Raw genomic sequence first — 18,099 nt, 5'->3', positions numbered from 1 at the left:
CAGAGACAGCCTGAAGCCTGAAAACCAGGCTGCCAGTTCTGAGTCCACAACCCAGAGTAGAAATTTCGTTGATGCCTTTAGGCCAATCAGATGATGCTTTTCCCATGTCAACCCACGGACCAATCAGCATGCATTTCTTCCATTCTGAGACTCTAAAAACCCTAGACTCAGCTGAATCAGACACATGTCAGGACTACATGCCTGTGAGTAGAAAGTACATACCTCAGGTCCCCTCTGTGGTGAGAGCTGTTCTGTCACTCAATAAAACTTGTCTCCACCTTGCTCACCCTCCAGTTGTCTGTGTAACCTCATTCTTCCTGGACACAGGACAAGAACTCAGGACCTGCTGAACTGTGGGTGTGAAAAGGTCTGTAACACTTTCCTAGCTGTCTCACTGAGCTGTGGGTGGGAGTGAAAAAGGGCTGTATGTAACACTTTCCTGGCCAGATCACCAAGCTGTGGGCAGGCGCAAAAGTGACAGTAACACTTTCCTGGCTGGTTCACCAAGATGCTAGTGGGACCAAAAGGGGCTGTAAGACGTTCCTGGCTGGCTCACTGAGCTGTGGGTGGTGACACACTCTCATTCACGAGATTGTGGGAGTAAAGAGTGGTGACCCTTATGGGTGCCCAGACCTCAGGATTCCCCAAAGCAGAGCTCTAACACTATAGCTTTCTTGCCTTCCGACAGTGTCAGGCAGTCACCCTACATGACAGTGTGTCCGGAGTTTGTTCCTTCTGGTGTGTTTGTGGTCTCACTGACTTCAAGAATGAAGCCGCAGAACTTCACGGTGAGTGTTAAAGCTCTTAAAGGTGGCAAGGGCCCAAAGAGTGAGCAGCATCAAGATTTATTGTGAATAGCAAAATAATAAAAGGGGACCTGAGCAGATTGCCACTGCTGACTGGGGTGGCCAGCTTTTATTCCCTTATTTGTCCCTGCCCATGTCCTGCTGATTGGCCCATTTTACAGAGTGCTGATGGGTCCATTTTACAGAGCATTGACTGTTCCATTTTACAAGCCTCTAGCTAGCCACAGAGGGCTGATTGGTGTGTATTTACAGAGCACTGATTGGTGCATTTTACAAGTCTCTAGCTAGCTACAGAACTCTGATTGGTGTGTTTTTACAGAGCACTGATTGGCGCATTTTACAAACCTCTTGTAAGGCAGAAAAGTTCTGCAAATTCCCACTCGACCCAGGAAGTCCAGCTGGCTTCACCTCTCAACAGGAAGTGGTGGTGGGGCTGGGTCAGTCCAGAAACCATGGGCCGGAGTGAGGATTGAACAAGCTGAAACACATCCCACCTCACTTGCTGAGCTGTGGGCAGCAGAAGTGACAGCTCTAATGCACACATACACACACACACACACACACATCCACCCACCCCTTGGGACTCCATGGTTTCTGGTGTCTGAGTTTTTGGGCACCATGATGTTCCCTTTGTCTAGATGCCATCACCTGCAGTGGAAGCCACTTGTGGTACACCTGGTCCAACTGTAGCCATGCCTGGAGACAGCACCTGTGCTGGCACCTGGAGCTCCCAGCCCAGAACAGCAGTAATGCTGTGCACAGTGGCCGGACCCTATGCTTGCTCACTCACAAACCCCTCACCATTGCATGCCTGCCTTGCCCCTGGGCATGGGATCTGGCCTGGTAGCACTAGCTGAGCACAGCCTACTGGGACAAGTGGGCAGAATGAGCCCAGTGAGCATGAGCAAAACTCAAGCAGAGGCACTGACAGTCACAGGTTTCTGGCTGGCAAAATGACACCTGGCAGATCCCGTGATATTTCTGAGGGCTGATCTGGGATCTGTGGAAGGGTGAGTAAAAGTGGACTTGGTGTTTTCTGTCCTTTTTTTCAGAGTCCTTACTCTACAATAGCCAAAATGAAAGAAAAACATTGGGCATCTGTTGGCCAGGTAAAAGCAATTAGTGTGTCTGCCGGACTTAAGACATGGAGGTCAGGTTGGCTGCGGAGGACGCTGACAATTCCCTGTCATCCTTGAGTGTTGGGAATGTTGACTTTGTTCCAATCTGGTTTCGCTTCATGGAGGTCCTGTCATCACGGGGGATTGAAATAAGGTCCTGGAGCAACTGAAGGCATCTGGCTGAGGCTACACCTCTATGATGCTTGTAGGCCCCTAGACTGGCTCTAGTCCCTGACAGTCCATTATGGTGTCAGCATTAGGACCTCCAGTCTTTCCTATAATATTTCCTTTTTTTTCCTTTCTGGCTGTCATGGCTCCTATCTCTTTTTTACATACAATGTTAAGGGTGTTGCTGCAAACCACAGAGATAATATAGTCATCAGGAGTGTAATTTAGAACAATGTGGTTCCTTTCTATTCTTAGAAGCTAGGAGGATGTAATGATTGCAACCTTCTTTCCCCCACTGAGGAAACTTATTGGCATAGGGCAAGAGGCCACCTCCCCCAGGCATCCTCTTCTCCACTGCACTTAAGTTGTTTCTTTTTCCACCATGTCAGGGGTCAACAGTCCTGTAAATACAGGGAGACTTTTCTTTTCTTTTCTTTTCTTTTCTTTTCTTTTCTTTTCTTTTCTTTTCTTTTCTTTTTTTGAGATGGAGTCCCACTCTGTCACCTAGACTGGAGTGCAGTGGCATGATCTTGACTCACTGCAACCTCCACCTCCCGGGTTCCTGCCATTCTCCTGCCTCAGTTTCCCAAGTAGCTGGGACTACAGCTGCCCATCACCACACCTGACTTTTTTTTCTTTGTATTTTTAGTATAGATGGGGTTTCACTGTGTTAGTCAAGATGGTCTCGATCTCCTGACCTCGTGATCCACCCTCCTTGGCCTTCCAAAGTGCTGGGATTACAGGCATGAGCCACTGTGCCCAGCCAATACAGGGATACTTTCTATGTGAGAGATTTACTTTTCCTTTTGAGGGGCATCTTATTAGGACAGGTCCCCAATTCCTAGGACTCCCTTTCCTTTGTTTGAGAACTTGATTCCACAGCTTTACTTTAGCATTCTGCTTATGATAGAGAAGCAATGAAGAAGCTGCCCCACGGGTTGCAGGCTTCAATTTTGTAAAGGCAACCTGGGATTAATTTAATGGGTCCATATACCCTCCTGAGGGTCTCAAATTCAATTCCAAGCTTCTGGGTGAAGCCCTAAAAAAATTATACCTGAGGGGCCCAGAGGCAGTTACAGCAGAAGGCCAGGACACAGTGAAGGTAAGCAAGACTATCTCTGCTGATTAGACCTTCCTGAATCCTGGTCAGAGAACTTGCTCACATCCATGGCATAGATGAGATCTAGGAAATCCACAGGTTACTGATGGCAGGACGATAGGGCAACGTCAGTAAGTGTGAATATCCCTACTCAGGTCTTCCCACTACATGGATGGAGGTCACATTCACACCCATGGATGATACTTCTAGGGGCTGCCAGGATTTGGGAAAAAAAAGAAAGGAAGGAAAAAGGGACTGCCTATTCACTCTCAGGCACATACTCCTGGTTTTTGCTGGAAGAGAGACAAACTAAGGGATGCTTTTCCCCTCTCTTCCAGATGGGTACTCAATCATCTTCAGCTTGCACTCCTCTTGTGCACATCCTGAATCACTGGGACTCCTACAACCCTCAGACTTTGGAGAAAAATCACCTCATATTTCCTTGTATGAAGGAGTGGTCAGGTTATGTTTTGCAGGAAGGAGAAGTTTGGCCTCAAGAAGAAAACATTAATTTTAATACCATCCTGCAGCTGGACCTTTCCTGTAAACATGAGGGTAAATGATCTAAAATCCCCTACCTGCAGACTTTCTATGCCTTGCAGGGTAATCTGGACTTTTGCCAGCATTGAATTGATTCAGTCATCCTAGCAGCTATCTCAGGAGAGGCTGCAAAAGGCAATTCCAAGGGAGTAGGAAAGCAAACTCCACAGGTTCCTCCAGTCAGAGAGGCAGCTCCATCTGGTCCTGCTCCTCCTGGTTCACCCCATCCTCCCTATGCAGGTTCTCTCCCAAACTTGCCCCATCCTAGAAATCCTCATTTTAGGCACGTCTCAGTCTCACTCCTGCCCCTACAACAGATGCCTGGTAAATATGGCCCCATTAGGGTCCAAGACCTCTTTTCTCTACAGGACTTAGAGGAAATTAAGGGGCATCTTGGCAAGTTTTCAGATGATCCTGACAGGTATATAGGCGCTTTCCAGAATTTAACCCAAGTATCTGAACTCTCCTGGAAAAATGTTACGTTACTTTTGAATCAAACCCTACCTCTGAAAAGCAGGCTGCCCCGAAAGTGGCAGAGAATTTTGGGATGAGCTTTGTATTTCATATAAGGCCAGGGAAGGGGATGAGTCTGTTCCATTTGGGAGAATGGCAGTACCATTGGAAAACTCTAAATGGGACCTCAACTATGAAATGGGAGAATGAAAGAGAAAAAAACACTTTCAGGTGTGCATATTGAAGAGCTTATGAAGGGCTGGAACTAAGCCTCTCCATTACTCCAAACTATCCATGATAGACCAGGGACTGGATGAGAATCCCATTGCCTTCCCAGAAAGACTAAGAGGGGCCTTGGTAAAGCATACCTTTCTATCTCCTGATTCTGTCAAGAGACAACTAATCCTAAAAGATAAGTTCATTACTCAGGTGGCCCCTGATATCAGGAGGAAGTTGCAGAAACAGGCCATGGGACCAGATACTACTTTAGACAACCTCCTGAAAGTGGTCACTTTGGTCTTTTACACTAGGGATTGGGAGGAAGCCCGAGAGAGAGACAAGACACAAGAAAAAGGAAGAGGCTCAAACGACCACCGTACAGGCTCACAGACTCCAGAATCCCTAAGATGCACCTGTTAACTGCTACAAATGTGGCAAGCAAGACACTTTAGCCCGGGCAACATGAAGAAGCCATTTTGACCCTCTCCAATTTGGGATAGCGACCACTGTAGGGTGAGCTGTCCCCAGAGACACAAGTCAATAGGTCCAGAGCCAGTATCCCAAATAGTCTAGAAGGACTGATGGGTACCAGGTTTTCTCTTGCTGGCTCCAGTGGCTCAGACCACTATTACCATCCAGGAGCCCTAGGTGATTCTGGAAGTCAAAGGGAGGAAGATGGACCTCCTCCTTAACACTGGAGTGGACCTTTCAGTCCTCCTCTTCAATATGGGCCCCCAACCCCCTCAGTATGACTGTGAGGTGCATCTCAGGAAAGCCTTTAACCTGGTATTTTTTCCCAACCCCTTAGTTGTAGTTGGGGAGACCTCTGGTTTACTCATGCCTTTTTATTCATGCCTGACAGCCCAACTCTTCTGTTGGGCAGGAATATTTTTGCTCATATGGGAACTACCATCCTTATTGTTCCAGGACAGACTTTTGGTCTCCTCTTAGTGGAGACCAATATTAACCCAGAAATTTGGGCAACTCAAGGGAAAACCGGCTAAGCTAGAACCTCCACACTGATCTGGATCCATCTTAAGGATCTTACTTCCTTCCCTAACCAGAAACACTATCCTCTAAAACCAGAAGTTAGGAAAGGTCTAGAAGCAATCATTGATAACTTGAGGATGCAGGGCCTTCTCAAACTCTGCAACAGCCCTTGTAATACCCCCATATTGGGGGTACAGAAACACAACAGGGAATGGAATGGAGACTGGTCCAAGACTTCCACCTCATTAATGAGGCTGTGGTTTCAATTCATCCAGTAGTTCCTAATCCTTATATCCTGAGGGTACTAAATGGTTCGCTGTCTTGGACCAAAAGGATGCCTTTGTTCTGCATACCATTATAGCCCAGCTCTTGGTATTTGTTTGCATTAGAACATCCTTCCAACAAAACAACCCAGCTAACTTGGATGGTGTTATCTCAGGGATTCTGAGACAGCCTCCACCTGTTTGGGAAGGTGTTGTCCTCTCTGAATTCCTTTATCCTCAGGTTAAAGTTTTACAATATGTAGATGATATTCCTCTTTGTTCCCAAACTGAGAAAATCTCTCAGGAGAGCAGTAAGGCTCTTCTTAATTAGCTGGCTAACAGAAGATATAAGGTCTCAAAACCTAAGGCTTAGCTCTGTCAGACTTCAGTAAAGTACTGAGGTCTAGTCTTGTCAGACGCGACTAGGATGCTAGGTGAAGAAAGGATTAAGACCATCTCTTCCCTTCCTCCTCCCCCAAATCCTCAATTATCTGAGGAGATCTGGACATCACAGGATTCTGCGGACTATATATACCTGGGTATGGTGAAACAGCTTATCCCTTATGTCACTTAATAAAGGAAACTTAGGCAGCTAAGACCCACTCCCTAATTTGGAAAGCAGAGGCTAAAGGAACCTTTGACCTATGAACCCTGAAAATCTGAGACAGGTCTCAGTTAATTTAAAAAAATTTGTTTTGCCAAGGTTGAGGACATGCACCCATGATACAATCTCAGGATATCCTGATGACATGTTCCCAAGGTGGTCAGAGCAGTTTGGTTTTGTACATTTTAGGGAGATATGAGACATCAATCAACATATTAAGATGAACATTGGTTCAGTCTGGAGAAGTGGGACAACTTGAAGCAAAGGCAGAATAACTAAAAGTAAGGAGGTGGCTTGCAGGTCATAGGTAGATAAGAGACAAATGGATGCATTCCTTTGAGTTTCTGATTAGCCTCACCAAATGAGGCAATCCGATATGAATTTATCTTAGTGAGCAGAGGATTGATTTTGAATAGAATGGGAGGTAGTGTGCCCTGAGTGGTTTCCAGCTTGACTTTCACCTTTAGCTTAGTGATTTTGGGGCCCCAAGATTGATTTTCCTTTTACAGACCAATGAAAACAAGCCTTGCTAAAGTCTTCCCATAGGGCAGTTGTTCAATCTTTACGTATTAGAAAGGAAGGGAATGGCCCTGGGAGTTCTAACCCAGGCCCTAGGTCCAGCCCAGCAGCCTATAGGCTACCTAAGCAAAGAGCTTAATTTGGTAACTAAAACATGGTCAGCCTGCCTCCAGGCAGTTGCAGTGGTAGCCTTGCTGGTACTAGAGGCCACTAAATTAACCAAGGGAAATAACATAAACATTCAATACCAAACATAATGTGGCAGAGCTGCTGTCTTCTAACGGGAGTCTCTGGATTATGGACAACTGTTTCCTCAAATGATAAGCTCTGCTCTTAGAGGGATCTACAGTCCAGTTAAGAACCTGTCCCTCCCTAAATCCAGCCACCTTCTTCCCAGAGAAAGCTGGGGAGCTTGAACATAACTGCTAACACTAATGCAAACCTACACAGCCAGAGAGGACCTGAAAGAAACCCTCTTAGAGAAACCAAACTGGACTCTCTTTATGGATAGAAGTTCCTTTGTAGAGCAAATGATCCAAAAGGCAGGGTATGCAGCAATCATCCTGAATGACATTATTGAGAGCACGCCTCTCTCCTTGGGCACAAGCTCTCAACCAGCTGAGCTAATTGCCCTCAAGAGGGGATGTGAATTAAGCAAGGGGAAAGCAGTTAACATTTCTGCTGACACTAAGTATGCTTTCCTAGTCCCCAATGCCCATGCCACTATCTGAAAAGAGAGGGACTTCCTCAAAACCAATGGGTCTCTCATTAAATGCCATCAGGAAATTAACAGACTGTTATCCTTGGCTTTCCTTCCATGGGAAGTGGCAGTAATACATTGTAAAGGTCAGCAAAAGGGGATGTATAAAATAGCTGAGGGAAATAAGTTGGCAGACCAAGCAGCTAAACTGTCAGTGAGAGGGCCAGAGCTTTCTGATCCACTTGAGCCCCCTCTTATCTGAGAGGGCTCCACAAAACAAGTAAAACCTCAGTATTCCTCTGTGGAGATAGAATGGACCACTTCTTGGAGATATACTCTTCAGTCCTCAGGATGGCTGCAATCAGAGGATGGCAAACTTCATCAACCAGCTTGCAGCCAATGAAAAGTTCATAAAACCCTTCATCAAGCCTTCCCCCAGGTCAAGATAAAACCTATCAATTGGTTCAAAGGTTGTTCACAGGTAAAAATTTGCTAAAGTTGGTCAAAGAGGTTGCTAATGCTTGCAAGACTTGCCTTAAAAATAATCCACTCAATCGATGGTTTCTTCCCCTCGGAGCCCAAAGACTGTGAGGCTACACATAGAAAGACAGGCAAATGGATTTCAACCATATACCAACGATAAGGGGACTTCAGTACCTCCTAGTATGGGTAGGTACCTTCACTAATTGGGTAGAAGCATTTCCACGTTGGACAGAGAAAACCTCTGAGGTGAGAAAAGTATTAATTAATGAAATAATCCCTCACTTTGGACTTCCTCAGTACCTCCAGACCAATTATGGCTCCTGTTTCAAGGCAGCTGTCAACCAGGCTGGAGGAGGGGGGAGGTAGGAGCTCAAAGACACTAAGTATATAAGACTGTCTTCTCTGCTTGGTGACCACAGTCTTCAGAAAAGATAGAAAAGACAAATGATATTATCAGAAAACTGACTCAGGAGACTCATCTTCCTTGGATTATTCTTCACATAGCCTTACTATGTGTTAAACGCACCCCTTTGAAGCTGGGTTTAAGTCTCTTCGAAATGGTGTATGGATGACCTGTTCTCACCAATGATTGCTTGCTAGAACAATAAACCTCTGATTTCATTAAACATGTAACTTCTTTGGCCCATTTGCCAACAAGAACTAAAACAACTGTTGGAGGCCCAAATCCATGAACCAAGGCCTCCTCTACTCAATCCAGGGAACTTAGTACTGGTAAAGGCACTTCTTTCCTTTTCTTCCACTCTAGGCTTGGAGTTGGAGGAACCTTACACTTTACTTCTGCCTACTTCTACGACAGTAAGAGTCACTGGAATAGATTCTTGGATTCATTATACTCGAGTAAAGGCTTAGGGAACTGACTGAATTACCTCTTTTGATCCAGAAAAGCACCCAAAGTACCAGTGTGATGAAATTAAAGATCCCCAGCTAAAATCACAAAAGATCAGTGCCAATAAATAACCTTACTTGAATATCCTCTTTATAGTCTCACCTATGCTTGCTATTATTTTCTTTGTTTGAGTCCTCACCTTAAAGTGTCTTTATCAAGGACCCCTTGAGCTTGAACTTCCAAGGTATTATCTACTCCCCTAAACAGTTATTTCTATTCTAAAGTTTAACTGCTCTCTATATAAGATTTAATATTTTTTTCACCAGGGTAAACAGGTCTAGCCACAACATTGTTTTCAGAATGATTAGTCTATTTTACTTCTTATTAGTGTTGTCTTTGGCACTAGATTTTTTCTTTTAGCTCCTCTTTGTATAATACTCATATTTGGTCCATACATACTTAACCTCTTTGTAAAATTTGTTTCTACTCACCTAGATGTCATGAAACTCCAAATGGTATGCAAGTAGAGCCTTGAACAATAGCTCCTTTTTTACCCGGGACCCTTAGATAGGCCTCTGAGAGACATCTGACTGCTGTTTTCCCCAAAACAATGCTCCTTATCAGCATGAAGCAGTTGGGAGCAGTCACTGTTCCTATCCTAATGGCAGTTAGATGTACCTCTTCAGAGGGGGGATTGACAGCAACTAGAAGCAGGCAAATTCCTGGGCAGAAAGTGGTGGGTCCCCAGTGAAACCCAGCCTTCAGGACCAAGGCAGCCTGAAGACTGAAAACCAAGTTGCCAGTTCTGGGTGGAGTCCAAGACCCAGAGTGAGAACTTTCTTGATACCTTTAGGCCAATCATATGGTGACTTTTTCTGGCACACACATGGATCAGTCAGCATGCACTTCCTCCATTCTGAGTCCATAAAAATCCCAGACTCAGCTAGACTCAGACACATGTCAGGACTACACGCCTGAGAATAGGAGCTACCCACTTTGGGTCTCCTCTTCACTGAGAGCTGTTCTTTCACTCAGTAACATTCTTCTCTGTCTTGTTTACCCTCCAGTTGTCCATGTAACCGCATTCTTCCTGGACATGGAACAATAACTCAGGACCTGATGAACAATGGGCATTAAAATATATTTAAAAAGGATATAACATGTTCTTGGCTGGCTACGGGTGGTGACATGCTCTGTAACCCTTCTGGGGGACGCAGACGTCAGGATTCACTGAGCCAGAGCTCATCCTCAGTGGGCATGGGATACAGGCTGGTAGTGTGAGCCAAGCACAGCCTGCCTTGCTGAGTGGGCAGAATGAGCCCAGCAGGTGTAAATGAAACTCAAGCAGAGGCCCCACCAGCCACAGAGGTTTCTGGTTGATGAAATGACACCCAAAGGATTCTGTGATGATATTAACAATGTATGTATATAAATATAACCCAAAGAAAGTAAAATACTACCTCACATTGGACAACGCTTCCTGTATAATTCTAACATAACAAGTAAGTTTAATAAGTCTAATATATCTCTCGGACTTCAGGAAACCTAGTGTCAAAAAAAATTAGTTTGATGCTAAAAATATTGAACTTAGAACTTGAAATTTTGCTTTTCAAAAGTTTTCCAAATATCAATATTTTAAGCACAAAATAGTATCATAGGTCACTATAAAAGTAGTCATTCATTGAGCAGAAGTGATAAAAGAAAAGCATTTATCTTTTGATAGAGAGGAGACTCAGTTTCCCAAACAACAAGACTTAATAAAGACAGCATGAGGCCCAACTAAAACTGCCTGTGCCCCAACTCTATTTTCTTCCTGTAATTTACTCAGAAGGTAAACAAAATCTTTTATGTCTTCATACTACACAAGTTATTTTGTTCCAAAGAGAAAACCTTTTTTAATTTGTTTAATAGGATATTTTACTACAGAAAGTCTTATCATTTTCTTTGACATGTTACAATTTTACCTTTGTATGGTGTATTACTAATGTTAAAGCTAATTTTAATAAAACCTTATAAATAAACGTATCTACTTTTAATCAGTTTGATCATAATGTAAGAGTTCCATAATTTCTTTAATAATCTTTTCTAATTTTCTATTTATGGGTAGAACAAAGCTCCAAGAAACCCCAGGTATTCCAACACTTGAGCCCAGACACTGGTCTTGAATCAGTGGACTTTTTGTATTAATGTTTAACTTGCACAAATTCTCTGAAATAATCTTGTCCCTCAAAATTAGCCCTTACAGTCTCACATGTCCACCTCTTCTGCAATAGTCCCCAGGCCTAGAGAGATTGAATCGTTTTGATTTCTAGCCTTCTGTCTCACAAAACCAGTTCATTTTGAGTGTCACTTTCTCCCAAGTCTGAAGATGAGGCTTTGACTTGGGTCTATGTTCAAAATTGAGCAGTGGTTGGTGCCTCCTTCAGACTCAAGAGTCCAAGCCCTGTAACTTACCACCACAAGGATTAGCTAATAGGATATTTATACCTCAGAAAGTCTTATCATTTTCTCTAACATGTTACAATTAAAAGTGTAATTTGGTGTTAAGGAGTTACTGCCTGCAGAACTTCAAACCACTGTATTAAAGTAGTTAGGTTACTCATTGCATATTTCTAATTGTTAGTGTTCTAGTGACAGAACTATGACCAAAGGCATAAAAAATATCCTAAGTCCTGTGCCAGACTTATCAAAGACAATTAACTTTTTTCTCCACTATTACAAAATGGTAAATACAAATATCAGTTTAGGAAATTCAATATGAGAAATAATCTCCATTCACTTAAATAGTGTAACAATTTCTTTTCAGCTATTTTAAAAGCACATCATTACAAATTTCCAAGATTTGTTTCTAGACACAACACAGACAACTGATTAGGGAATTTTCACCACCAAAATCTTCAGACCAGTGCAGAACCTGAACATATTTTGATTTTAAGTACATAATGAAGGCCCATCTATGATAAACAGCTTGAGATAAAAAATCACAATAAAGTTTTACCTTTTTTAATTGCTCCTGAGTCCAAGTGAATGTCACTTTAATTTAAGAGTAGTAAACACAACTAAATTACCTTGACAGAAATTCTAATCAATATAATTTCCTTAAGGACAAGGCAAATCTTTCCTGAATGTTAGAACATTGTACCCATATCACAGTTTTTCCTCATCAAAGGAAACAATCTGAAATTAACCCAAACTATTGATTAGACTGACTCACCCTGGAAACAAACACAACTCAAACATTTCCACTGTCATCTACCTCTCCAAACAATGAAATATATAATGTACTATTTTTGTTCAGACCTTATAAAAATAAGTACTTCTTTTATATATTTTTAGCTTTCTAGATCATCAGAGGCAAGAAAAACCAACCAAATTCCAAATGTCTGGGGGTGCTCCTTCAATTCCTACAGGCCTGACAAAGGCAGCCTAGGAATTCCAGATAAATAGAACAAATGATGACTTGCTAAAAATGCACAGGAAACAAAATAACTGTTCACAGAACTAAATAAAAATTTTCCACTAGAAACTAAAGAACACCAATGGTTTTATACAAATGCATATACAAGCAAAACCCAAAAAAGGGCAAACAGCAAACAAAAAATGAAAAGTAGAAGGAAAAACAAAACAGGAAACCAATCCCCAACCTTTCCCACACTCAGTCTATCCTGGAGGCTATAGGGTTAGGCAGAGGAACCCCCTGCCCCGACCCCCGACTGCTAAAACACATGATGAATATTTTATTGCTGATGGACAATGCAATACCCTAAGTCCATCAATATCACCATATATCCTGTGAAATCAATAAATTTACTCTAGACACATGACCACTAACTACTCCAGTGCCAGCACCATCCATCATCCATACAAAACAGCAAAAACAGTGTGCAATACAAGCATGTATGTGAAATTTGCCTTCACACTAAATCTGGCTTCATGCTTAACTCTATTAAAAAAGAATTGTCAAATTGCCAATGCATTTCTTTACAATATTTCTTATTTTACCGTCATCAAGCCTAAGAGTTTTAACTACAAAAATGTTAATTAGCCAAATTTCTCCAATTATTAGGTTTTAAAGAACATTTTAGTATCTAAACTTTTTCAGCTTTCTATTTTCTCTGTATTTGCATGAAGACGGACACACAGAGAAATAGGAAAAACTACCTATGACTTACACAGACTGTCCACGGACATGCCTGGGCTTTCTGTTCAGTCCCATAATTTTTTCTTCTACTTTTTCCTTTAAATAACCAGTCATTTTACCCAGGATGAAGAATTTACCATACAAGGTCTTTTCTCATACAAAATTATTCTTTTTTTACAACCTTCCTTACCAAAAACATATCTTCATATCCATAACTTTCTTCATATTTATCTCCCCTTCTAACTAACTTGTTTCATAAATCACCTTTTTCAAGTCCATAATTCAACTTTTAGATAACTTCTAAATTAGACAAAATTATTTCTTCTCACCAATAACATGTCTTTTTTGGCCCAGTTTATATATAGAATTATAGGTTAACTATAATTCTTATCCTTAGTAGACTTAAATTCTAGTAAAATCTTAGGAAGCAACAAACCCTGAGCATCCTACCAGATATTAGCATTTCATAAATGAGAACAATTCCACAATTTTTAGAAATAAATTTACCCATATCATAACTATTTATTTATTTATTTATTTATTATTATTATTATACTTTAAGTTCTAGGGTACATGTGCATAATGTGCAGGTTTGTTACATATGTATACTTGTGCCATGTTGGGACATGGATGCAGCTGGAAACCATCATTCTTAGCAAACTATCATAACCCTTTCTTAACTGGAAATAAACCGGATATCCTGTGAACATCAAAAATAATTTTAAGATTTTAAATTGCACAAAAAATTCATCTATAGCTTTTACCCATTTACATTATATTTATTTTAAGAAGTTTGATTATTTATACACTATTTATTTCCTTGTTAACCATTTTATAGCCTGTGAATTTCAGATGTTCACCTAAAGAACCTAAATAAAAGCCTTAATGTTAACTACATAGGCATTTTTACCAATGACACAGAAGATTCAGCTGTTTTCATTAAACCAACAACATTAAATTTGTCTTACTTATCAAAAAAAAACCCCACAAAGATCATTTAGTTTTGGCTGGGTTTACAGTTTTATAACCTTCTGTGTCAAACTCGGATATTTTAAAATATCTAGCAAAGATAAATATAAAACCCAGATGAAAATGTATGCTGACAATTCTGAAAACATTTTTATTTTTTATTTTACCAATAATTTCAGAGTCAGCTTGTTTAGTAAAGATTTACTCAAGTCATATAAACTTAAAAATTGCTTGGACTCATTTACTTCATTTATGAGCACACTTTTATTTATAAGCCAGTTTGGTAGACACAACATATAACAATAAATGTGCATACAAATAAACACATCTAGACAGGTATAAACACACAAACAAAAATTCAATAGCTTTTATTCTGGAACTTTAGCCATGAGATAGCAATACAAACCCGTGAGTTTGTATTGCTATCCCATGGCTAAAGTTCCAGAATAAATACAAAGTTACACTTTGTTTGCCAAATGATTCATTGGATTAGGTAATCCAGTGAAGGTTGTGAACCAAAATTTTTTGTAAAGCAGTTTTCATGGGAGTTTCATTTTTAAAGGCCAAACTTCCCCAGACTTCAAAAAACACTGAGACCAAACAGTACCAAAGGAGAACATCATGTACAACCCAAGCTCAACTCTGCTTTAAAAAGCAGCACAAAAGCCTGAATACATGCAACTCTATCCCACTTTCCCATTAAACAGCAAACTCCAGATTCCAAGCAATATTGGGGCAAACAGTGTTGCAAAAGAATATCCACTTCACTGAATTCTAATTCCTCATGACCATAATATAGCAAACACACACATAATCACCAAAACACAATCCTACTGCTGCAGCAACAAAGGAGCCCCAAGAGTGCCCAAACTGAAACAGTCAGGGTGCTTCCTCTCTCCATCAGTTGGGCTTGATCAACTGCAAACAAAAATTCCTTAAGAATTTCACATATTGGGAGGAGTTGATCCTGTTGTCTGGTACCCATAAAAGAAACCCACTTTCTTGGACACAACACACAATTATAGAAAAACCCCAAGACTGTCCACACTAAAACAGGTTGTTTTCCTCTCTCAATTACAACCTGAAAATGGAAATTCCTTTAAAAATTTCCCAAATAGAAAGGAACATATCCTGCTATCTGGACCCACAGAAGACACTCACCTGTTGGGATGCAGATGTCAAATTTCAAAGGCAGTTCATCCAACGCAATCAGGAATGTGGTTAGGGTCAGCTTTTATGGGGCCAGAGAGAGACAGAAACTCACCTCCAGGCGAAATTGTGTGGGCAACCGCTTAGGAGCACTTCTGAGACTTCTGGCCCACAGCGACCAAGCCACAAGCAATGTCTTCCCAGTCAAGGAACCAAAATCTGTTATCAAAACACAGTTGGTTTGGTCTAGGTCCTGCTGCTCATAGCACAAAAAGCCAATCACTGAGATAGTAAGTATTGCCAAGGAAGAATGCTTTCTTTAATCAGGTGTTGCAGCCAAGGAGATGGGAGCTCAGTCTCAAAACCATCTCCCCGAAAGACTAAAACTAGGGGTTTATATAGCAGAGAAGAAATGTAACAATGTGTACGTAAACAAGAACTAGGGAGAGGCAAGAAGGCATCTGGTGCAGTGATCTGGTGAGTTTTAGTTCTCTGATACTTTTTTTGATTGAGAGGCCTGAAGGTCTTTCCCTGAGGAAGGAACTCAGACAAAACAAATACAGGTTTTAAGCTTTAACAACAGAAGGTTCAATTTCTATGTTTATCAAAAAGAACAGTCTATGAGAGTACTGGGCCAGTTTCAAAGAGATTCTGATACTTCAGAACCTACTAACAAATTTTGTTGCTCAATCCTGAAGAAAATCTTCTACCTCTTTCTTTTGGCCTCTTTCATATTTATTTTGAGAATTCCAACAAAGCAGAAAAGATACCTAGTCTTCTTGGCGCTATAGTCTTCAGGACTGTTCAGTTTCTTCTAGATATTTTTAATTTCTTTCAAATGCATCAAAATTTATGATTTCAAATCAGAGAGAGAAAGATCTGAATAATCCAAATTTAATTCAATCAGGGAAGTATGTTGAAGTCCTTTCCAAATGCAGTCTAAAAAAGGTTTTTCCAAAGCTTTCTCATCCAAAATGGGTTATTAATTTTGGAATAAAAGTGGATGATTTCACCACTAAACATATTTTAGGGATTTACCACAGGTCAATTTAGACAATTATGCCCTACAAGACACTATGGTGAATAATGCACACATACTGCATGCTTTCTCTCTAGGCTGCTCATAGTGATTGTGTCCGGAATTTATTCCTTCTGTTGGGTTCTTGGTCTCGCTAATTTCAAGAATGAAGCCGTGGACCTTTGCGGTAAGTGTTACAGCTCTTAAAGATGGTATGTCCAGAGCTTGTCCTTTCAGATGTGTCCAGAGTTTCTTCCTTCTGGTGACCTTGTGGTCTCGCTGACTTCAAGAATGAAGCTGCGCACCTTCACAGCAAGTGTTACAGCTCTTAAAGGTGGTGCAGACCCAAAGACAGAACAGCAGCAAGATTTATTCTGAAGAGCAAAAGAACAAAGCTTCCACAACATGGAATAGGACCCAAGTGGGTTGCCTGGGCCGGCTGGGGTGGCCAGCTTTTATTCCCTTATTTGTCCCCACCCACATCCTGCTGATAGGTCCATTTTACAGAGCGCTGATTGGTGCGTTTTTACAGAGTGCTGACTGGTGCATTTACAATCCTTTAACTAGATACAGAGCAATGATTGGTGCATTTACAATCCTTTAGCTAGACACAAAAGTTCTCCAAGTCCCTACCCGACCCAGAAGCCCAGCTGACCTCACCTCTCATGATGACCTATTAAGATGAGAATTACAAATATGGCAATATCCCCTACAGAGTATATATCCAGAAAATCACCATGCATTTTCTCTTCTTTAGAAGAAAAATACTAGGTTTCTTAGTGAAATTTTAGAAAGACTATGATATCAAATAAAATAGAGTGTTGATTCTTAAATTTGGATATGGAAAAGGCATTAAGCATGATCTTGTCCAATACGTTTCACTGGTTGAATGGTTATTTCATAGTTGATATATATATATATAGCCAGTTAATTCTTGCAATTTTCTTTGTAAATATATTTTGGGATTCTCTGGAAATGCAATGTGAGCACAATTGAACAAATGGGTTTGTTGTAATATTTCTGTATGGATACATGCAGAGGAAAAATAATACTAAGATCTGGGATGGATTGAGGAATATTCATAATTACATTTACATTTTTACTAATAATTACATTTATATATGTTTACTTGCTATGTTTAGTGAGATAAAATATGAAAAGATATAAGTGCCTCTTACTTGGCTATGAGATACATGGGCCTGGGCCTTTAAGCTGCTCTCTTAATATTATTTCCATTAAAGAAAAATAAGAAATACCAATATTTAGTGATTTTTGCTTTATCCTAAATTTATAAGTATATATAGATATTTTGTCACTATCATATTTATCCACAACTTAAATATTGTAGTTTATTTTATTTTTTCACATAAAAATGTAAATGGCATATATAAAATTGACAGAAACTGCAGAACAATTCATTTTGAAAAAAATTGATTTTAATAATAATATTAATAGCACTTATTATTATTATTATTATTTTGAGATGGAGTGTTACTCTGTCACCCAGGCTGGAGTGCAATGGCTCAATATCAGCTCACTGCAACCTCCGCCTCCTGGGTTCAAGCCATATTCCAGCCTCCACCTCCTGAGTAGCTGGAATTACAGGTGCCCACCACCATGCCTGGCTAATTTTTGTATTCTTAGTAAAGATGGGGTTTTATCACGTTGACCAGGCTGGTTTTGAACTCCTGATCTCAGGTGATCTGCCCACCTCAGCCTCCCAAAGTGCTGGGATTACAGGTATGAGCCACTGTGCCAAGCCAAAATTATTTTAGTATACTAGGAAGTGTACTACTCACAGTAAATGAATGAGCCTACTTCAACCTCAGAATTACAATGAAATTTATATACTACTATCAACTCAATTTTACAGATAAGAAAACTCAGGCTAGTGTAGTAACTATTCTGTTTAGATATTTTGTAAGGACTGGAGTAGGATTGTAATTCAAGCAGCCTGCTTCAGGGTTCATGATCTGGACTTTATGAAATGTAAATTAATATAAACATTACTTT

The sequence above is a fragment of the Papio anubis genome, chromosome 15 (genome assembly GCF_008728515.1).
Source record: "Papio anubis isolate 15944 chromosome 15, Panubis1.0, whole genome shotgun sequence".
Lineage (NCBI taxonomy): Eukaryota > Metazoa > Chordata > Mammalia > Primates > Cercopithecidae > Papio > Papio anubis.
This window is presented reverse-complemented; position numbering follows the sequence as displayed.